The 21,183-nt window shown below is 38.6% G+C and overlaps 1 protein-coding gene across 8 annotated transcripts in view; it reads left to right on the top strand.

Moving 5' to 3' along the window:
* The window catches only part of Lar (Leukocyte-antigen-related-like), a 205,258-nt gene that overhangs the window by 84,118 nt on the left and 99,957 nt on the right, over positions 1-21,183 (top strand). For all 8 annotated transcript variants that reach the window (XM_064357111.1, XM_064357119.1, XM_064357116.1 and 5 more), the window contains one exon: positions 18,366-18,407. The gene's annotated coding sequence lies outside the window, so the exon portion shown is untranslated. The remainder of the gene's footprint in view (positions 1-18,365; positions 18,408-21,183) is intronic.

Genomic DNA, 21,183 nt, shown 5'->3' with positions numbered 1-21,183 from the left:
TGTTGGCTGCATGTATTCTATAATCTGTAATGCAGAGAAAAACAAAAACTAGGATTGAACTTGTCCGAATTTTTAGTTTTAATGTGTATGTTTGAAATTACTTTGTAATAATAGCAAATACCGACGTGGGCGGCGGTAAACTTGATTCACGTTATGCAGATTACATTATCGAGTAACACATTTCCATTCTTTTGTGTGCAGTGTTGTCTCCCTGTAGGTTTTAAATCAATTACTGCGTTAATTTCGTAGCATCAGCCATAACAAGAGTTGTTGTTGTTTAATAATTTGTGCCCAAACTTCTCTAATTCGATTGATTTTGCGGCATGTAATTAAATCTGGTATTCAGCAATCGATCGATACAACACAACTTTTCCCTTCGACTTACCTCAACGATGTATCCACGCTCTCAAGTAAAAAAAACTTTGTTTTGAAAAGTAATTTAATTATCGTATTTTTGATCAAGTTTGAGTTACCTTCGAATTCAATTCGGCTGCAAAGTGGAAAAGATGCAAACCACGTTATTCATTTCTTTTTCCATTTTCATTAACAGAAAAAGTAAAACATACCATTAATAGCGACGCCATAGCGAGCGATTCGCGGTTCCGCTCGGTGCACACACCGGGAGTTTTACGACTCCATGTAACAGTGGTTAGTGCACTAAAAGCCGTATTAGGAACAGAGGCTTTCACAACACATAAAACACTAATCTGTTCCCAGAAACACATTTTCTCCAACGCATATTGCATAAAAGCGGCGAAAAAGTAATTGCAACATTTTGTACGAAGAAAAAATAAATATGTCGACATTATCCGCATTAATGGTGGATGCGCCGGATGCGATAAGTAGTGTAAAACACTAAACGGTTATGTCGATGAGAATGGAAGTTGCGGGTAGATGGAGAAGGCATTATTTTTTCGAATATCTAGGAGAAACGCTTATTTTCTTTTCTGCTTTATTAAAAGTTTTACAGGCAGTTTTTCTTTATTAAAAATTTCACGAATGGGTTATTGCCGAGTTTACCGGCCAGACAGGTGGATTTGTTCTGATTATGGCTGATATTACACCGAGTGATGAAGCGACGTTGCGGTTTTGCTTTATCCGAGCCAAGAGGCAAAGATGTTACTTTGTTGCCGGCAACTCTTTCTCACTTTATGAACTGGAGTCTCTCAGATTTGACACCAATGAAAGACCCATATCAGGAGCCCTCTGATTTATGTTGACCCGACCCCAGTTTCCATTTGTAAAAGTATTTACATCCAAGTTAAATTAATGTTGATTCTGGTACCGTGCCTCAGCCTCCATGACGTATTTGCATCTTGTTTTACAAACAGCAAGGCTGGTGGCGGCACGGATCAATGTTTGTCCATCAGAACTCAAACTTCCAACTCGTCGACGTTTATTCGAAAGCAGTGACCGTAGACTTCTTGGCCGTTTCTCTTCGGACCGCCCATCCACTTAAAGCTTTTGCTCTCTCTTCGAACACATTAGTGTTCCTCGAACGTTTCAATCGCTTCTAAACGTCCGCCGCTGAATTATGGTCTTGCCCGCTACTATCTTCCAGATTAATTCTGACGGGGGGCGGCTGCAGGGAACGAAACGCCGGAATCTTTCATGGCTGTCGCTTAAATATTTGATAGGGCTCGATGGGTTCTCAGTTAAAAGGAGAGTTTAAAGCACACTCCGACTGATTGCATCACAATAAGCCGACATATCGTCACTAGTGACGCCCATTTCTCTTAACAAACCGAAGATGGTGGTCGGACCACTTATTTTTGGGGGATTTTTGGAGTGCATTTAGAGGAACGACGTCGTAGAGCCCCTCCACTTAACCTTTGGCTTGGGCCAGATGGCGCCCTTGCCATCACGGGCCTGCTTAGTATGGTGGTCGGATCTACGTTGCCACTTACAAAACACTTACATGCATTACCTAGTTCCTGTCGACGTAATGCCACTTCCAATTTCGTTTTTAATACGTCCCTTTAACAATATAATAACCTTTGGATCGGGTCTATCGATTCGACCTTTTGATGTTGGGGAAAAGTGCGTCAGAATCGTAATTGAATCAGTCAAACATTACAAAAATATGTGTCGATCACTGTGTCATAGCTGGACTTTAATAAACATGTTTGAAAATAGAATTAATTATTACAGTAATGTTGTTGCTTTGATTGGTGGAATGGTTAATAAAGCTCGAGGGTTGGCTATTGTGTGCAGGGTATTCGGCAAATTGACCGGTATTCATCTAGGTAACCCCAGCTTAATTATTTCACTATCAGAAACGACAAATGGCTTTACTAATTTTTTTAAATTTTGTGCTTTTGTAGGTCCTGCAAAAATAAATAGTAGCAATAATTTTTAATTTAGTTGTGCTCCTCTGAATTTACTTTGTAGAATGCATTCATCTGTGTCCTTTGACTTTTCAATTTAACGTTTATATAATTCATATCTACATGATTTTAGTTATTATTTTTGCAGGTGGAAAAGTTTGGCATATCTTGTACCATAAATAATAAAGAAAAATAATAAGATGAGACTAACCGATTTACCAAGTCTTTCAACAGTTTCAAGAAGTGACGCATTTTAATTTTTCTAATGAAATTGCTTCTGTTATTGCTTATCATTTGAATTCTCGGAAAATGGCTTATCGTCACACAACTTTAATTTTATTTTTATATTTTTTGAAGCGATCAAATATCTCGAACGTGGGGCGTTTTAGTCGTGAAACGGCTCACGAACAGTGTAGGTCGGAATGTTAAATTGTATTAGAGCGATCGCGATTTTTAATACGCTGTAACAGTCTTGTAGAATCCGAGCGAGATCCGACCGAATTACAATTCCTTTTTCAAATTGTTTCCGTAATTGGCGTGGGGCCTTCGAGGCCCGGAATCTCGTTCACCTTGTCGTTGGTTGGTCTGATATTCGGGTTTGAAGCTGAGCTCGAAATTTAAAGAGCGAGTCGAGCTCACTTTCCTCACATTACCACCGGAAAAATTAATTTTGCGATAAGATTCAGGAACGAATCAAAAGACATGGCGTCTTCTCGAGTACGAGGTCGTTTCTAATTTGACGTCATTTCGGCGTTCTTTCACGTTTTGTGAAGACGTCCGCATGCAAAGCACCTGACGTTGATGAAATTTTGCTTCTGTAGTCTTAAATTCAATATGTTTGCCAGAGATACAATTTCCATCAAAGAACGTGTGTATGTATACATCGGACGGATGTGTGTATGTGTGGCGCGTCAATAATGCGTTATGCGAAGCGTTGTTCTGTCCCCGCTGTCTTTCAAACCATCAAGATGGATGTCGTTGAAGAATGCTCGCAGAACACGCCTTCTTCTCGCCGTAATGTCTTTTCATATAAACCTTTATAATGTGCTTTGCCAGCCGAGCTGGAAGATCCCTTTTGCTTTTTTCCTCACTCTTCTCGTGTATGTGCACGGTTGTGTTCAGATTTATTCAGTTTTATATTAGCCAAGGATTTAGACAGGCTCGTCTCCTGGCATTTTTTATAAACTCCCGTGGATATTACTTTATATACTTGGAAATTACCTAATAAAATGATAAAGTACCTCTAAAGAAATTGTTTATGACTGCGCGACTTAAAAAGGTTCCATCGTCGCGATACGGACGCCTCGCACTGCCACTTTCTTCTTTGCAAATGACGATAAAACGAACCCGAAACGAGCGCAAAAATAACAATATTCCGGTGCGCCCGGACTCACTTCATAACTTCGTTTCTCCATGTTGTGGCTGTGGGAGTTTATGTGCCAAAAAATAACTCAATATGACACTGTCATCCGTCTTTTGTGTTGGAGGATTCAGATGCGGTGCGCACTCACATTTCCGGGTTAAAAACGCGGCAAAGGGACGTTTTTGTCATTCAACAAGAAATATCGAATTTCTTGTAACCAAATTTTAACGAATTGTTTATAAAATTTCGAATTGGCGTCAAGTAGAAAGCTTTTGATTTCTATCATACTGCATTTTTTAAATGTATTATGTTTGGCGTTGCTGGAAATTTTTAATTTGTTAAATGAAAGCAGGCAATCACTGGTTTGTTACTCTCAGTTTAATTAGTTTGTGTAGTTGTGAATTAATTCTTTTTTGCAAAATGTAAATCTGAAATTGAATCAAAACACAAAGTCCAAAACATTTACGGAAATGTGTTTTTTTTATACTACAGTGCTGCAATCACATGACTGGGAAATAGGTGTAAGCGGTGGAAAATATATCTAAATGTAATGGATAACTCATACCACAAGCTTATGTTTACTTTTATTTAGCTGTAAGTTTTATGATTATTAATTTATTGAACTAATATAAAATACAAATTTAAAATTTGCTTAATACGAGACCAAATGTCATGGTTGTTTTTTGTTTCATTTTATTGCAAACGCATTTTTGAGTTGGTTGTTTAAAAAAATGGTGGATGCGCCAGGCTAATGCAGAGTTTACAGTTCTTATAAATTGATACTGTTTATGCTAATATAAGTGACAATAAGTTACATTTGAGTTTAGTTTGTTTTTCAAAAATGGTGGATGCGCCGGGATAATACAATTTTTTTTTACAATTCTGAACAAGACAAGTTTGCTAAATTGAAACTGTTTATATTAATAGACGAGTTGAAAGGAAAAAATTATCCATCGTACGTTTTCGTTCTCCAAGTTTAATCCAGAAGTTTGTATAAACTGTCCCCGCGGGCCGATTGTTGCCTATGGAAGTTTTAATATTCATACAGGCTTTCAAAAGGAAACAACGTTGAAAAACAAATCAAATAAACTCCCCATCATTTTTTTGCCTTGTTTCGACTCCGAAGGGAAAACTTTATTCCCACGAAAATAAGGCGAACCTCTGGTAGAATATAAAATTTGATCTCCAAAAATGTTCTCTAATTATAACCACGAACCGTTTTCTCTCTAAATCGTCGTTGCATCCGGGCTGGAAGGGTTGAGCGAAGACAGCTTAAACAGAGATTAAAGAAGTGTGCGGGAACGGTGTAATTTTGCAGTCCGTATGTTGGCTAATCTAGCGGCAAATGGCCATCGAGTTAACTGAAGCATCGCTTACACCTGTTAGCCACTTACTTCGTTCCCATCTGCCTTGGCAGGGTCTCCACCGAACACCTCTCGACTAGGATTAAACAAGTGACACTCTATGGGAGTTTATTAACTGTTACTGAAGACACACCCCACTGTACGGCTTGTCTACGGTTGCTCTGCGGCGTATAATGCGCCATCACCACCGAGAAAACCCTAGATGCTCGCCAACAAAGGGCCTTAATTACTTCTGCGTCTCGACCGATCAATTTAATTGAAATTACTGGATGTGTTGTGCATGTTTCGTGTCGGCGAAAGAGCAAATTGTCGGAACTCGCTTCATTTATCAAATTTTGATTTAGTTAATGCATCCACAAGAATGTGTTTAATTACTTAAATGCGTGCACCATGCGGCGGCCTCAGTCATGTAGATCAATTAGACATATCCTTTATCTTGAGAAAGATTTCGAGTAGTGGAAATAAAAGTTTCAAAAATTTCATGAACAAACTTTTTACTTTGCAATTTTTTTCTACTTGTAATATCAAAAAATTATACCTTCAAGTGACGTCTGGAGTGATGTAAAAGCTCAAGTAAACAGGTTAAGAAGAAAGATTTTTAAACAAAGAATAAATGAGTGTTTTTGCTTGTCCTGTTTTCCTGTTTAAACAAAATATAATTAGAAGCACAATAAAACTAAAGAGAGAAATAAATCTAGTTTTAACTGAAAAAAATAAGTCAAAACAGAAATTAAATATCGTCTTTAAATCAACAGAATTAACACAAGACGACGAGAGAGGTTAATTCTAGTGTTTTTTAGGAAGTTTTAATCGATAATTTGGCTTTATAATTGATGGGATATTTATTCAAAATTTTCGAGGAAAAACCGACGGGCGATGTACTTTATGTTTTCATAAATTGAGAGTTGGTAAATAGGGGGAGAAATTTGAAGTTTTGTAAAGATAAAGATTAATTTTGCGTTAGTGCTAATATTTGGCGCTCAAATTGAGCAGGCCGACATTAAATAATCTTCCGTCCAAGTCTGGGTAAGAAAGCTGTTTCGGCTTTTAAATCAACATTTATTCGCAATCCCCCCACGTAAAAATCAACTCACCGGAAAGATACACAGCCAATATGCGATAGTTCCACATTGGCCCGGAAGCCGACAGAACTGGGAGTTAATACATCTTCGGATTTGCACGGTCGTGTTTTATTAAAGCGACGCTTCCGGGTGCTTCTGCGTTGCACTTGCATATACCACCGGTGCGGTTAGCAACAAAAACCGCCTTCGGAGTGTTTTCGCTGTGATTGCGACGTTTATACGTTCTATCAAGAGGAAACCGTATAATGTCAACACAAGGATCGAGCAGACGCATCCAGTTTTAGTAATCTCATCCCGTATTCTGTTTTGTCGACTAAGCAAGCACGCCATGCCATGTAGAAGGGCGTAGCTGCCGTTGTCAAAGCTTAATTAACATTTATGTAGTAATCATTATACATGTGTTATACCTCACCAGTCCGTGAGTGGTATTCTAACAATGGCCGGAATCTGAGTCCGCCCCGTACTCCATCGACCATAAATTCTCCCGAAGAACAAATCCGGAACGGTGTATTTCCTTGCGGGTCGTGGTTTTTGCTTTCGCAACTCTTTTGTTACTCCTTAGGATTTATTCATTTGAAAAGAACAAATTCTGTCTCCGGAGCAAGAACAAAAAAATTATTAAATTCAAGAGATAGGCAAGTAAATTTTCCGGTAAACATAAATTCGGACGACGTTCGTAGAGAGAAAATATCGAATTTCGTTAAGGCGTGTTCGCATAATTTATATATGGGTGGGTGTTGGACAATTTCAATATCCTGGAAGGGCGCTCTAGTGGTTGTCTATTAGACATATGCAAAGCAGGATCCGGGACCCTGGAAACTGCTTTGAAAACCAAATGACAAGCTTCAGGATAATTGAAGACCCGGACCGGCCAAGCTCCGATCCTCCCATCGAGATTATTGGAGACATTCCCGACACGATTTATGGACGGCAATCAAAGCAACTATGAGTTAAAAAGTATATGGAGCTGGAGGGCCATTATAAGCCGCGTCTGATGAAAGCGCGGCTTTACGACCCGCAATTATTCAACGAGGCGATGGAGTCCTGTGGTCTGTCCGGATTTTTCCAGCACCAAAAATGACGTCTATCCAAAAAAAAACACCAGGAAATAAAAGAAATAATCTCTCTAGTTTGTGATTTTAAGACGTTCTTGATTGCATTTAGTTATATTAGACGAAGGTGGTCGCGTCCTTGGGAATGCCTGGATGTCCAATTACTGTCTCGCAGTCTCGAGAAGAAAAATGGAAACAAGGTGATCAAAGCGACACGAACTTTGACACCCGATGACATTTTGCTGTTTGCCGATAGACCCCCTCGATGTATTGATTCGCTAATGGAGCCCTGCTCTGAACCACTTACCGCTGTTTGTGAACGTCGGTCCGCGACTCCCTTTGATCCCGTTTTATTTATGATGCCGCAAAGTGTGTTCCACGAGTCAATATTAAGTTATATTACAAGCAATAAATTAAAAAAGCCGTGTTGTCGCTGCAAATAATTGAAGTTTTGTGGCGGTGTACGCGACGTTAGTGTGTTAAATTAACGCTTTCATAATAGTATGGAATTTTTCTTGGCGGAGGTCTTAAGGCTAGTTTATGGTTGATGAACATTCGTTATTATCATGCTCTGAGAGCTGAATTGCTTCTATTAGCCGTATTTGAAGTAATAAACACAAGCGTATTATCCTGATGAAACACTAACATTGCATTACGGATACAAAGTAAACGGACGAAAAGGAAATGAATAAAGCAGTACCGGCTGCCAGCTCTCGTAATTACAAAGGGCGTGTGTGTGTTGTTTAAAGTTTATGGGGCTTCCAGCTCTTTCACGCGGTTTTGAAATCTGAAACGTTCGGTGCCAGTTTTACGGAGAAATCGCGATTTTTTCCTTTTTTACGGCATTAAACTTGTTAGCCATACCATTTATCATCTGCTTAAACTGATTTGATTATCCCCTTTAATTTCAAAGGTTACTTCACTGCTGTTTAATAATTTAGAAGGAAATATATTCGACTTTCCGGTATCCATTATTGTTAAATATTTATATGGAAAATACCGATCAGCTTGATGCGTCTAAAAATATGAAAAAACGCTGCTTTTTTACGGGTGTGGATTAATTATTTAACGGTGCACAACTCTGTTATTACTTTAGAAAAATATTGAAATAGCAACACAGCCGTATTTGAATGTTAACATTGTTGTTGCCGTACAGTGCTGTTAAATGTAATTTTTTCCAATGCCAGCGTTCTTAAGTAATTAATTCAATTACTTCACAATTTTCTAAAAGTAAATAACTGGATATAACAATTTTCTAAGACTTACAAAACTTTCTACTTGTTTCTAGACACGTAAATTTAAAGTCGACGTAATTGATTATTTGAAATTACACGAAATAAGCGAGTAACTAATCAAGTAATTTTAACATTATGTTAAGTGCTTATGCAGGTAAAATATGATATTGCTGAAACACTTTTCAGGCCTCTTGGTGTGGGGCTCAGGTATTTGACGTTTGCGATTTGTTTCCTATTAGACCCATCGACTTTTTTCCCCATCTTTAATGCTGTGTTTTTGCGCTTGGCGGAAGTTTCGCCTATGAATCTTCGAGATTTATTTCGTTCGGTGCGTCGACCGACACGAGTTGATTTGCAATTTTCAAGTTAAACTAGACGCCTTTCTGCTCCATATGTTGCGAATTTGATCTCGGAATACAAGTTTTTTCAGGGACTTGCGGAGGTGTTTGACTTTGTCTCGAACAACGAAGATAAAGAAAGCTAATCTTTGATAATGTGTTTCTATAGTAAATTCGATAACAACGTCCATTATACGAACAAACCAGGTGTTGTGTTAAAGATAAGCCTTCTCCAGTCCGATTACGTTCTGGTAAATTACCACAGGCAACGTTTCAATTTAACAAAAGCACCAGTAAACTCGCCAACTTGGCGACCGTCGCCGTCCACCTGTAATTTAGATAATTTCCCGGATAATTCCGGTTAGTCACAAATGTGATTTAATCCCCTCACCGATATTTAAACCCAATATAATTTTATTTGCGTTTTCGGCCAATTTACATTTCCCACTCGAGTCGGACGACGAAAATCTAGTCGCTGATCTCGTAATTGGGCTTGAGCACGAACGGCTGTGTGGCTGTGGGTTTTTTTCTCCCCTGTCTGATAATGGGGCGGTAAAAGTGTTGAGTAAACTCATTTGGCTTCAAAGCTCATATTCGCAATAGTCCGGTCTGGATCGCTCCACGACGTGTGTTGTACACATACGTGTTGCATGCTGCTTGGGGCGGGCATCCAGTAATTTATACCGAGCGATACCGACTCGACAAGTGCCATTTGTATGTGCCGTGTTCCGCCCTACGCACTGTCGATACGACACACACCTTGCGCTTTATCAACGACACACGCTAATTGTGGACTAGATTATCAGCCATTGTTTCAAAATTGCCACCCTAGGGGAGAATGTTCTTTCAAAAAACCCATGCAGTAATGGAGCCGATTGTTCAACGAGATAAACTCAATGGTGCATTTAATTTATCCCCAACGATTTTTGTTATTTATAAAAGACATTGTATTAAAAGCGCAGGATCTTCTAGCCTTTTGATTATTTCCCCAGTTTACACAGTCAAGGACCGAAACAAGACCGAAATAAGAAAAATTGTGAATAGTTGTAAATATCAGACAAAATTTATTATTAACAATAAATTGTTTGGAAGTAGTTCTTGGTTGCGATTTCTGATCTAAACACTATTGACCATTGTCAAAGTTTTCTCTCAAATCCAACCAGTCGCGAGAACTTAGAGAGGGTTAGCTCTTTTTAGTCTTTGTGACTTTATCTTTGTGATGGATCGTCTTTTGAGAACTTATGGTGGTTTCAAATGTACAAATAATTCACCGTATTACGTTATTTCAAATATGGTGCATTGCTTGGATTTAATTAATTAAGGTAGCTAGAATCTGACAGCTCTTCTGCAAACGGTTTACCAGACTAACACCGTAAGTGCGAGATTCCGACAGCTAGCAGACCAGTTATCTAGCAGTGTAGATGGTCTGAAAATACTAATGAAAAACTTCGGTAAAGGTGTTGTTATGAGCAATATGTATCTAATGTTCATAATGAAGTAACTCATAGTTTGGCGAATATTAAGACCCAGTTGAATTTGGACAAAACTAGTTGTGCTTGGATTTAATACTACGATACTCTGACTACGAAAGCTACGTTTCAGTTGCTACTATTTATAATACCTACTGTCTTCAAAATATTTCAACAAGGCTTCTGTTTTTCAAATTTGAACTTTAACGATCACAGGATATTTTCAATTCATAGAACATCATTGTGAAAGCTATTATTTGGATGACTTAGAAGTGATGATGACATTTGGTTAAATAAAATAGTCTCTAAAAGAAACCTGTTTATCTCAGTTTTTTCTGTTAAGGACAATAATAACTGTAGAAGTAATCGCAAATTTAGAATTTCTACGAACTTGTTAAAACACAACGGTTGATTTAAAGGCATTTTGTGTCATACCTGCATTATTACAGAGAGTAATCGGGTATTTGTCCAGTGCACACAAGTCGTAATCCAGAAATGCCAATTTTATGGAGGCTCGATTTTTGCCGGCAGTAGGACAAGTGTTTTTGATGAAAAAGTGCAACTACCATTGGAGGGTTCCATAAACTTAATCTTTAAATTGAATTTCGGTATTAAACGGTTTCCCGTTGGACGTAAACGAGCAATTATTTTAAAAATAGCAATAAAGCGGGCAGTGTGTCATAAAACTGCACCAATATCAGGGGTGCAAGTCACGGATTAAACCGGGCCAGCGTTATGAACGAGTACGGCTAAGTATAAAACAAGGTTTTGCAATTACAGGCAACTTTATCTTGCACCTTTTTGACTCATATAGAAGGCTTTCGGGCGTCTCTCTACCGCGTTTATTATCCGAGCTCCTGGCGGGGTACCCTAGGAACGTGTCGGAACGGAACAAATAAGGAGGCAAAGAATATAAAAGACCTTATAAAGTTTATAATTTTGTATCGGCGTAATTTAATTACCGAGCAGCCAGCAATGCTAATTTTCTTCTTTCTGGAAGCACGGAAACCCGTCAACTCATAAACAGGATAAAATTTAATTCCTTCCACAAATAAAAGCTCGGAAATTGAAGTTGAAACCTTCACCGTCACCGTATTGCCAGACGGATTATGTTTTGACGTCGTTTCCGAAACGTTCAACTGTACAACAACTAAGAGGAGGAAAAGAAGAAGATAAAAATGAAATTCGAAACACGTTTAGATGTGTATTTAGGCTTTGGTGTATGTTTGGTTGGAGTAATTAAAATGTACAAACTTTTGATTAGCATGACAAATAGGACCCAAGGAGAAATAATCAAGTCATCTTCCCTCAGAAACCTTAATTGAATGAAACGACCCAGTTTCCTATACTAACGCCGACCCACAATTCCAAGTTTTAACGGATTAGAGACCAGACCTAGGAATTTTAGATCGATTCTCGGACAGTTCCTTTGTTTGTTTTTTCGGTGACCAGATTAGGGTCGCAGCAAAATTGCAAAATTTGTGCGTAAGTGATGAAAAGTTGAACCCCTCTATTTCCGTCCGTGATATGACAGTATTAAATCGGGCAACAAAAACGAAATTACGGCCCGATCTGCGGTCACAAGCGCCACGTACGGTAATTCCGGACATTTGTTACTAGCACAGCTGTAAACAGCAGGGTTGCCAAATAAAAAGCTGGCTGCGTCCCTTCGCCGAGCGTTTTTTATAAATGATATGTCTTAATTGAGGCCGCAGGGTGCAGCTTCTGCGCTTCTCTGCTGTCTGTGATATTGTTGTTATTCCTCGTTTTACTGTTCCTACATAGTCTGGACATTAATTACTCCCCGGTTTTTCCGGAATGAGATTGCTTCATTAAATTAGTATTATTAGTATTCCGGAGATAAGACGGGACGATATGGGACTGGTACGTTTTAATTTCGTTCTACGGACGCGATGCATCCCGGAATTTATTTGTAACGTCTCTGGTATGTTCGGAATTTTATATGAGATAGGTTAGAGGTGTACTAGGTCTGGCACAAACGTCTACCACATATAAATAGATCAAAACGTAATGAATTTTGTAGGGGTTCGTCCTGAAAATCCTGGATTATCCAAACAGAATGCGAAATCAGAACTTGTTCCGCAGACCAAACAATGAAAACGTCTGCATGACGACTGAACGTATATACCTACCTACATCATGAAAGAAACAAAGGTGCAACAAGTCTCATATCGGCTCTTTTGAAATGCTAATTTCACACTAAAGCTATTTGCCAAATGGAGGCATAATGCTCACCCGTAATTTATTCCGTTTCGGGTTAAATTTGCTTCGAGACTTCTATACACACATAGTAGTTTGTCGTTGACAAAGAATTTATTAGACGAAGGTTTCCGATATCAGCATGGAGACGTTTTATCGGCACTGGGGGGCAATGTTTCATCAATTCCACGTGACTGCAGCCGACGATCCGAACCCAAGACTCGCATAAACATAACGCGGAGAAGGGCGATGGTTGAAGAGGTCGACGTTTCTTATTTCGACATCAAAGGGGCCATTTAGACGCGACCAGAAGCAAACAAAGAAAAGAAAAATACTAGAATTTGATCTGGGGATTATTTTGCTAAACCCTATTTTTTCATCGAATGGTGCCAGTATATAGGTCATAAAAAGGATTAAAAGCATAAATGTGTCATGATAGATCTATTTCGGTGCATTTTATTACGTTAAATATTCAGAGCTGTGAAGTTGCGCTTTCGGAATAAATCGACTGTCTCTATGTTTTATTCAAATTTGGTATCAGTCGATACTGGTGCTGAACTGGAGCAGTCGCTGATGTACTAATTAGTCCAGTGGTTGGCAATATAACTATTTTCTCTCTCAATGGACGAGTAGTTCAGTTTTAGACCGAACTCACTCAATTATACTCTTCGTTCGTTGTCAAGCACGTCCTTCATTAAGCTGGAGTTCCTATAAATAGCAGCCGTGAGAGGCGCTGTTTCAATAAATTATACAAAATCTTGCCGTCATTTTAATTTCAGTGACCCATTTACCCACTTCAGCAAAAAAGTATCGAGTGATTTTGGAAGATCATAAATTTGGAATGTATGTGATTCGGTGCCTCCGATACAGGTCTGTGAATAAATAAGCAATAAAATCCGCGAGTCGACTTGGTCTGAACGTAATCGCGAGATTTGTAGCCAATTGATATGATATGTTGAACTTTATTGGCGATGCCTTCGTAAGTTAGTACCTGAAATTACCATAACCTTTCAGTTATCTCAATCACACTATCTACGCGATTTCTGGGTGGTGGCTACGTTCATATTTCAATTGAAAATTGCTCGTGTGCTCGCGCAGTGTCTAAAACGGCTTTCGTATCCAAATTAAATTTAACATAGCCGTCTACGGTATATACATTCCCGTTAAACATTATTTAATTCCGTGCGAAAGGGGGAAACGTGTGTTACAGTCCAAACTCGAAACATTTACATAATTTTCCATCAAAATTGCTTTGTTCTAATGCAGAACCGTGCCGACGGTGATTTTTGTTAATAGCTAGAAAATCGATACGTGTCCACATACAGGAACGAAATGCATAATAGGTCGGCGATGAGACACCGCCAAAGCCGGGAAATAGTGGGGGAAAACGTTCTGTTGAGTAAAGGCAGCGACGGCACGTCCCTCTGCCCTCGGGAACAGTAAAGTCTGGAGCCGAGCTCCAGCCACAGATTAGCAAAGCTTATTCATTGCATAATTCATTGCCAACGTTTCAGGCATTATTGTCACCTCTCACCACCGACATTCCATCATCTCTACGGAAAGTTAAGAAGCGGTCGCTCTTCCAAGCCTCTTCACGTGGTTACTACGACGACGCTGAATTCCGACAGGAATCTGACGTTTTAAAGTGGATGAAACATGCGGTGTGGGTTTCTCGGCGGACATACTCCTTGCAATTTCGTTTAGCAAAGATTTGTTCTTTTCTTCTTTGATTGTTTAACGAGAAAGTGCCTCTTAATTGTCGAGAAACTTATTTGGAGAACGAATTATCAGAGTCAGAGTTATAGAAATGAAGTTTGGTTCATCTGAAGAGAATGGAGACACAAAGACGATTGTTAAATTGAATTAGACCCTTGACGCGGAAACTGATAGCTTTATAATATCAGAAGGCTATTTTTACGACCTCGATCTTACTATTTTTTCACCGAATTGCTGGAAATTGAATCACTGTTGTGCTTATTTCGTATTCTGCTCTTGCAGTGGGAGTAATGATTTTTATTCTGTTCATCGTGTTTATTTAGTCTAGCAAAATCTAATGGCTTTGATGTTTGTTGTTTTAAAGCTGAAAGTATAGCGTTGCCAAAGGAATAATTAATGGCTTGTTCGATGGATTAAAAGAAAAGTAGAAAAAGTAAATTTTATTTGGATGCTGCGGAATACATGATCGAAAATTTTCACAAATTTTCTTAGTAAAGCTGCAATGAACCGTTGAGCAAAGTAAACCTCAGTAGTAGAATGATGAAGGTGTTAAAAGCCGTTCTGTAAACAACGCCGTCCACTCACTTCAACTGTAAAGGTGTGACGTAATTGTTAAGACTGAAGCGTTTCTTTTCATCATCCACGACTTTAACTGCGACAGTCCAATAACAAGCGAGCAAAAAAAAGAACATTGACAATAATGAGTCTGGAGCACTATTATTCCGTACGTGAAGATTATTGCACTTATCGTAACGAAATCTTCGTGTTAAATTGCTCCGAGTTATTTTAGTCAAGTTGTAATTGGATTTCGCAGCGCCGCGACGGCGGCGGCGTGCGCGCGGAAATTTATTTTCAAAGAATCAACTCGACGATATTTTGCGGTTTTAGCTTCCCATCTGATAAAATTCCTCCGAGTGACTTAACTTCAGCAATAACAAACTTTACTCGTCTGCACACAAATTATAATATTCGAAATAAAAGTAAATTAAAAGTTTTTTCGAGTCAGACACCGGATAATTACACGACCAACACACGCCTCATATTTGCGAGTCTCATCGTGCTTTTAGTACTTATGACCAGGTCAAATTTAGCTTTCTGCCAACAGATTTTTCGTTATTCTTTTCGGAGCTAATTTATGCTTATTATTATTTCAATATTTTTACGTCTGTCAAATGACAAGTTATGTTGGAACGTAATAAAAGAAAAACCTGTCGCCGGAAAAGCTTTACCCGGACATCAGGTGGCGGCCGTGACAAGTTCCAAGACTTGCGGTAAAAGCATCGTTACTAAATAATGAGCAGCTAACTCTGTTATTTACATTTCCTTAATGTAGGTGATCTTGTAAATTTTTACGCTTGAGTTTTATCTTGGCAAACATTATTTAAACAGCGTTTATTCTACAAAGTTTCGTGACTGCGGAAAGGCCACGATCTTCGACCTCAAACCCTTCATCAAACCAACCACGATGATGGTAAATTTTCACGGCTCCCTTCGGCTACATAAAACAACAATAAAACGAAATGACAGATAATAAAGTTTCGATATTTACAATCGAGTTAAATGCGAATGCAATTAATATTTCATTCGAGTCAATAACCCGAAAGAATTAACCGTGAAGAATTTTGCCAGTGATGATTAAATGGCTTGAGAGGGTGGTGAGGATCAACCAATTTTTTCCAACCAAGTGACCTCCCACATTTCGATTCACAAAATACGCTTTTTAATTATGTTGCTTTAATTATAAATAAAGCGAAGGATATGTTAAAATCGATACTTTTTATGTGGGACACCACTACTACGCTCAATAACATAATGTAAATATCCAACGTCAAGGTTTTCTTAGAGGGTGTGAACCATCAGCTAGACTAGAAATCTTGCTTAAATTCGTTTAGAGGAGGGCTTGTATGCTTTGGTTGTATCTCACATCAAAATTTTCGACCGCTTTGTACCCTCCAAGGAAAACAGCCCAAAGTAATTCTACTTTAATACTTTAGGATGCTTAGATTTACTACCAAAGGATGATGACATGCTTTAAGTTTTTTTTTACTCTTTACTTGTTCCAGTTGTAACTATTTGTTTAGTTTGTGTTTTTGTGTTATGTATTTTGCGGTGTGTATGTGTTCTACAACTCCGTATTTATAAATAACACTGGACGGACTGTTTTCATTTTTCTTTCGGATACATAATTGAAGGGGTCTCAAAGCAATTAAAACTAGTTGCGTTGGTTAAATTAAATTTGTCGTAACGATACAACGTTTTCGGTTTAAATTTTCATGAGAGAATAATGAAAGAAACGTGGATAATTTAATATTTGCTTTAATTTGAATACAATCTTTAATTTATATCCCCGGATTAAAAAGCAATTTTAATATAAAGCGGTTAATTATTTTGTCCGCCGACTGGTCGACTTGGGAACTTCTTGTATAAATCCATAAGGATATTGTTCTTGTTTTCCCTAGTTATCGCCGTTGAAATTTTTCCAGCGTTAAAGTTTTTTCATTACTTCTCGCTAAGTTGCAAATGCGGTTTAACGAATTAAGCTTTCCGGTAGCGGTATTAATTTTCGTTGCACTTTCTTGCGGATAATACTCGTTTAGTAAAACTCATCAAGTTGCAGACTGGAGCAATAATCACGTATACAACTACTAAATCAAGTTTTAGTAGGACGTCACTCTTTTTCTTGCTCCCCACTTTTATAAATTGCTCCTGCTAACGACTATAAAAGGAGATGTGACAAGAACATGTGCTGAACAGCTCAACGGTGCTGTTAAAACAATTTTAATCTTTTAAAACAATACCGTGCAAGACAAGAAAAAGCGCTTTTAGTCTTTTAAGAGCTAATAATAATACACAACGTTCTTTATGTTTATGTTTCGATGTAGGACGTAAATTTCGTTCGGGGGTTAAGTAATTAGAATTTTTTTCATCTCTTCTATAATTCCTCGGTTATTGTTTGTGCGTCACTCGACTTTCAGAAAATTGCTCGCTTTTCTTTGAGCTTTACGCCTCGTAAATGTTTAACAGTTAGAGGGCGCACAAAGCGATTATTTCCCTCTTTAAATTTTCAGCCGGTGTCTCTTCACGCTCCTCTTCTCGTGCATATGTATACATGCCCCCTTGCAATTTTAAAGCAAACACGACTCGCCGTGAGACCATATACGCTTCTACTTGTTATTATGCGATATTTTAAGCCGCAGCGATGGTCTGCATGAGAATTTGCCGTCCCCGGACGCGTCTTTATCTTCATACAACTCCGTCGCCAGATGCATATCTGCCCTATCGGTTTAGCTTACAGACGACATTTAGTGGTCCTAAACTAGGGTTTAAATATAATCCGCACCGAAGCTTACTCGTCTATGCTTACCGGGGACTGGGGATTTTCGGACGACCGTTAGCTTCACTCGCAAAGTGTCGAATTGTGTTTTTTCCTGTATAAATGTTCATTTGGACCAGATTCCAATTTCTTTCACCGATGTTCAGTTAATCCGAATTCTACCATTTGCGTACTTTTTAAATCTTCGTTCCTTTCGTGTTTTTAGTCGTTTTCAATAAGATCGGGGTTTCTTTATAATTTGGAATTGAGTAATTTTATTTTTATGACAAAACAGCACAAAGTTAATCTTTTTGGGGCCGAAAGAATTCCCGCAGTTAGCTGCTGGCTCTGAACTTTTAATAAAGCTAAATTATCCTAGCGAGTAGGGAAACTCGTTATAAATTAAATTTAATTAAAAGTAACCGAACATTTAGCTAGTTTAAATAATAAAATGGTTCTTAATCATATCTCATTGTAGAATGATTAAATAAAAGGGCGGCCAAAAAGTAAATTCTGGCCGTTTCGTTTCATGTGTGTATAATGCAATATGTGAAAACTTATTATTTTTATTCGTAACACGCTTCCTCTCGAAATGGCTGCCTACCTTTCGCACATTCAAACTAAGTGGGTAGATGTGTGTGTATCCATCCTTTCCGGAAGAGAGGTTCTAAATGTTGTTATATGTTTTCTCCGGTACATTTTCAACATGTTTAGGAATGCTGCTTTGTGACATTACACCGTGAATATCCACACGTGAGGCAATGAGGATTGAACGTGACAGAGCTTACGCTGAGCTTTTTAAATAAAAGTAAACGGTTTCCGAATGGATGCCGACTAGTCATTCTTGCTTTAGAACCAAGTGACTGATTTTCGATTTTTTTTTCAGATCAGCAGCACGTATTGGTTGTCGGAATCGACGTCACAGCCGGTGAGTATCTCCTTCTTTGGCATTATCCCACGCTACGGAGAATCACAGTGTCATCTGTAGGCCCTAGGTGTTTTCGTTTTATTTTTCGGTCATCGCATTATAGATCCGGGTGACGTGTCGTCTTTTTTTAAACTGTAAAGCTCCGAATGGAATTATATTTTATGGCGACGGCGTGGAGCTGCGTCGGTTGCCATAATCATAAAGAGAACCTTTATGAGCGTTTGCGGAATGTAGGATTTTTTACGACAAAATTTTTGGGGATTTTTATCTATCAATTACTCTTTACGGCATATATTTTAATTTTGAATGAGTTTACAGTTTCAGGTCTAATGGACTTGCATTTATTATTTAAGAAATTTGGTCGTAAAAGTGGTTTTAACGCCCTTCCTGTGATGACAATAATCTTCAATCAAAACGCCATTAGGTTGGCATGTTTACCACTTGCTTGCTATTATTAATAATCTTATGTGGTGCTACTTGTAACGATAAATTATGTAAGGTACAGGAAAGGTAACTTAACTCTCGATTAGTCTAGGGTGTAAATAGAGTTTTTTAATTCAAAACTATTCTTTATATAAATAGAATTATTATATAAATAGAACAGTTTTTTCAACTACTGTAGAAAGAACGAGGGCAAGTACCTTTGCGGCCGTTTCTTCTTCTTTAAGCTGATGAAAGAGTGAACTTTCGCGCGAGCAACGCATCAGAATAAAAGCTCGTTAGTGGCAAATGTACGTTCGGTGTTTATGGCTTTAAGTAGCTCGTTCGAGCCACATTAAGGTGGGATACGGCACGCCACCTAATTATATGCAAGAAATAATAAAAACCTACCAGTCCGGTATGGCGTGCATGCGTCACGTTATGTGGGGGCCGTACCGGGAGCGAGTTTCCTGGGGCTTGCGTGCGCTATATATTTTCAGTCGACGGCCCTTGACCGTCGCCGGTAGTTCACCGGAATTTTCATACGAAACCAGATACACGGCAGATGTTTACACACAAGTCGATAGTAGCGTGATTTTTGCCGGAAAAACGGTATAATTAAGAATTTTATGTTGTTTGTGCTTCCTTCCTTGCCAGAATTACGCATAGTTTCGAATAAAACTTGTGTCTAGTCTATGCGTTCTGTTTCATTTTGGAGCTGGGAAGGCTACATCCGTGTTTGGGTGGCACGATCGCAAATGTTGCGTGGTCGAACTCTAGTTTAATAACGCCACTGTCACGACTTCATAATGTCGACCAAACACCACTAAACCTTGCTTCGCAACGTTTAATAATAATGTAGGGAAGGAGCTAAAGTTTCAGCTCTGAAAGCGTTGAAAGTCAACACCAATAACGTGGTCTAGTGTACATATGCAAAGTATAGGACGGAAAAATTCTATTTTGGTTCGATCAACACCTGGTTATAAGGGAGAAAAACTGGTTTTGCGCTTGTCAGCTTAATAAAACTCTGGAAATCAGTAATTTAGGACCGAGATAAAATTTTAACCTTTCGTTTTGTGCTGAATCGCATGTTGTAATCGGAGCGATTTCGAGATATACGTAATCTTTGGAAATCCGAAAGTTTTAAGTGCGCTAGGTTGGCCGGCCCCATATGTATCTGAGGGACAGTATAAAACTATCATGAAGTGTAATCTCTTAAATATACCCTCGGTTCTACCTAAGTGTTTTTCGCAATAAACTGCCTCGAGGGAATGCTTTGAAAATGGGAAGGCCGCCCTCATGTCACCCAGTAAATAATAAATTATGAACAGCATTAGATACTTCACATTATTTAGGTTAACAAGCGCGAAAATGCGTGGGAAAAAATTCCGTTTAGGAGCGAGCTTTTTCGGTAAATAGATTATCAAAACTTTGGAGTAATTGATTCTAATTCCCGTTTAATTCATTAGAAGTTGGGTTATTCTTTGGCAAAGGTCTCGAGGTCAAGACGTTCTTTCTGCTAGAATTTAAATTAATGTTCGGGAGCTTTCTCAAGGAAAGTTTTCGATCAGGAAACATCATCAAATGCTGATTAAGCTCCATTGTGATATTTATACTGAATTTAAATTAGTCCGTATCTACATAACAATGAGCATCGAAGGTGGGGTATCTCGATGCAGACCGCGGATTACCATCCAGTCGCTATCTAAATTGTAAAATTCGATAATTGGTTCGTTCTTCGAAAATATAACGATCGAAGCTGTGTTCCTGACAATCGTTAGATAAAAACTTTGCGTCCTTGAGTTTATCGCCGAGAGAAGAACAAACAGGTATAGAGAAAAATATCATACGTTCTTTATTCTGTCAATCAATCAAAATTTATTCAATTTGCGGGGTTATATTTGAGAAATCTGTCAGTTACACCACGTGGCAGAAGAGATAAAGCCGGCACAATGAAACCACTTCACTACAACTGAATATATCTCTATCGAATCGTAAATCCGTGAATTGCGGATGTGACACTCGATTGTTTCGAGCGGTACCAGTCCGTACTCTGACGAAAAATAGATTTTAATTCGTAATTTCATCAGCGCGACCAAAAACCAACTCGGACAAAAAAGATTTTTATGGAGGGTGAAATTGTACAAATTGATGCGACGTGTATGCAAGGGGCGGTGGATACTTCCAGTCGATACACATCAAAAGTTGGATCTAGCACAACTCTCGAGATAGTCTTTTCAAACTGTCGAGTGGAAAGCATCTAGGAAGTTTGTTTTATGCTGTCCGCCTGTTCGAGTAAACGTCGAGTGCCTTACCGAGTTTTCCACTTGAGGCATTGTGCCGTAGACCTAACACG

Source organism: Tribolium castaneum, chromosome 1 (genome assembly GCF_031307605.1).
Source record: "Tribolium castaneum strain GA2 chromosome 1, icTriCast1.1, whole genome shotgun sequence".
Classification (NCBI taxonomy): domain Eukaryota; kingdom Metazoa; phylum Arthropoda; class Insecta; order Coleoptera; family Tenebrionidae; genus Tribolium; species Tribolium castaneum.
This window is presented reverse-complemented; position numbering and strand designations above follow the sequence as displayed.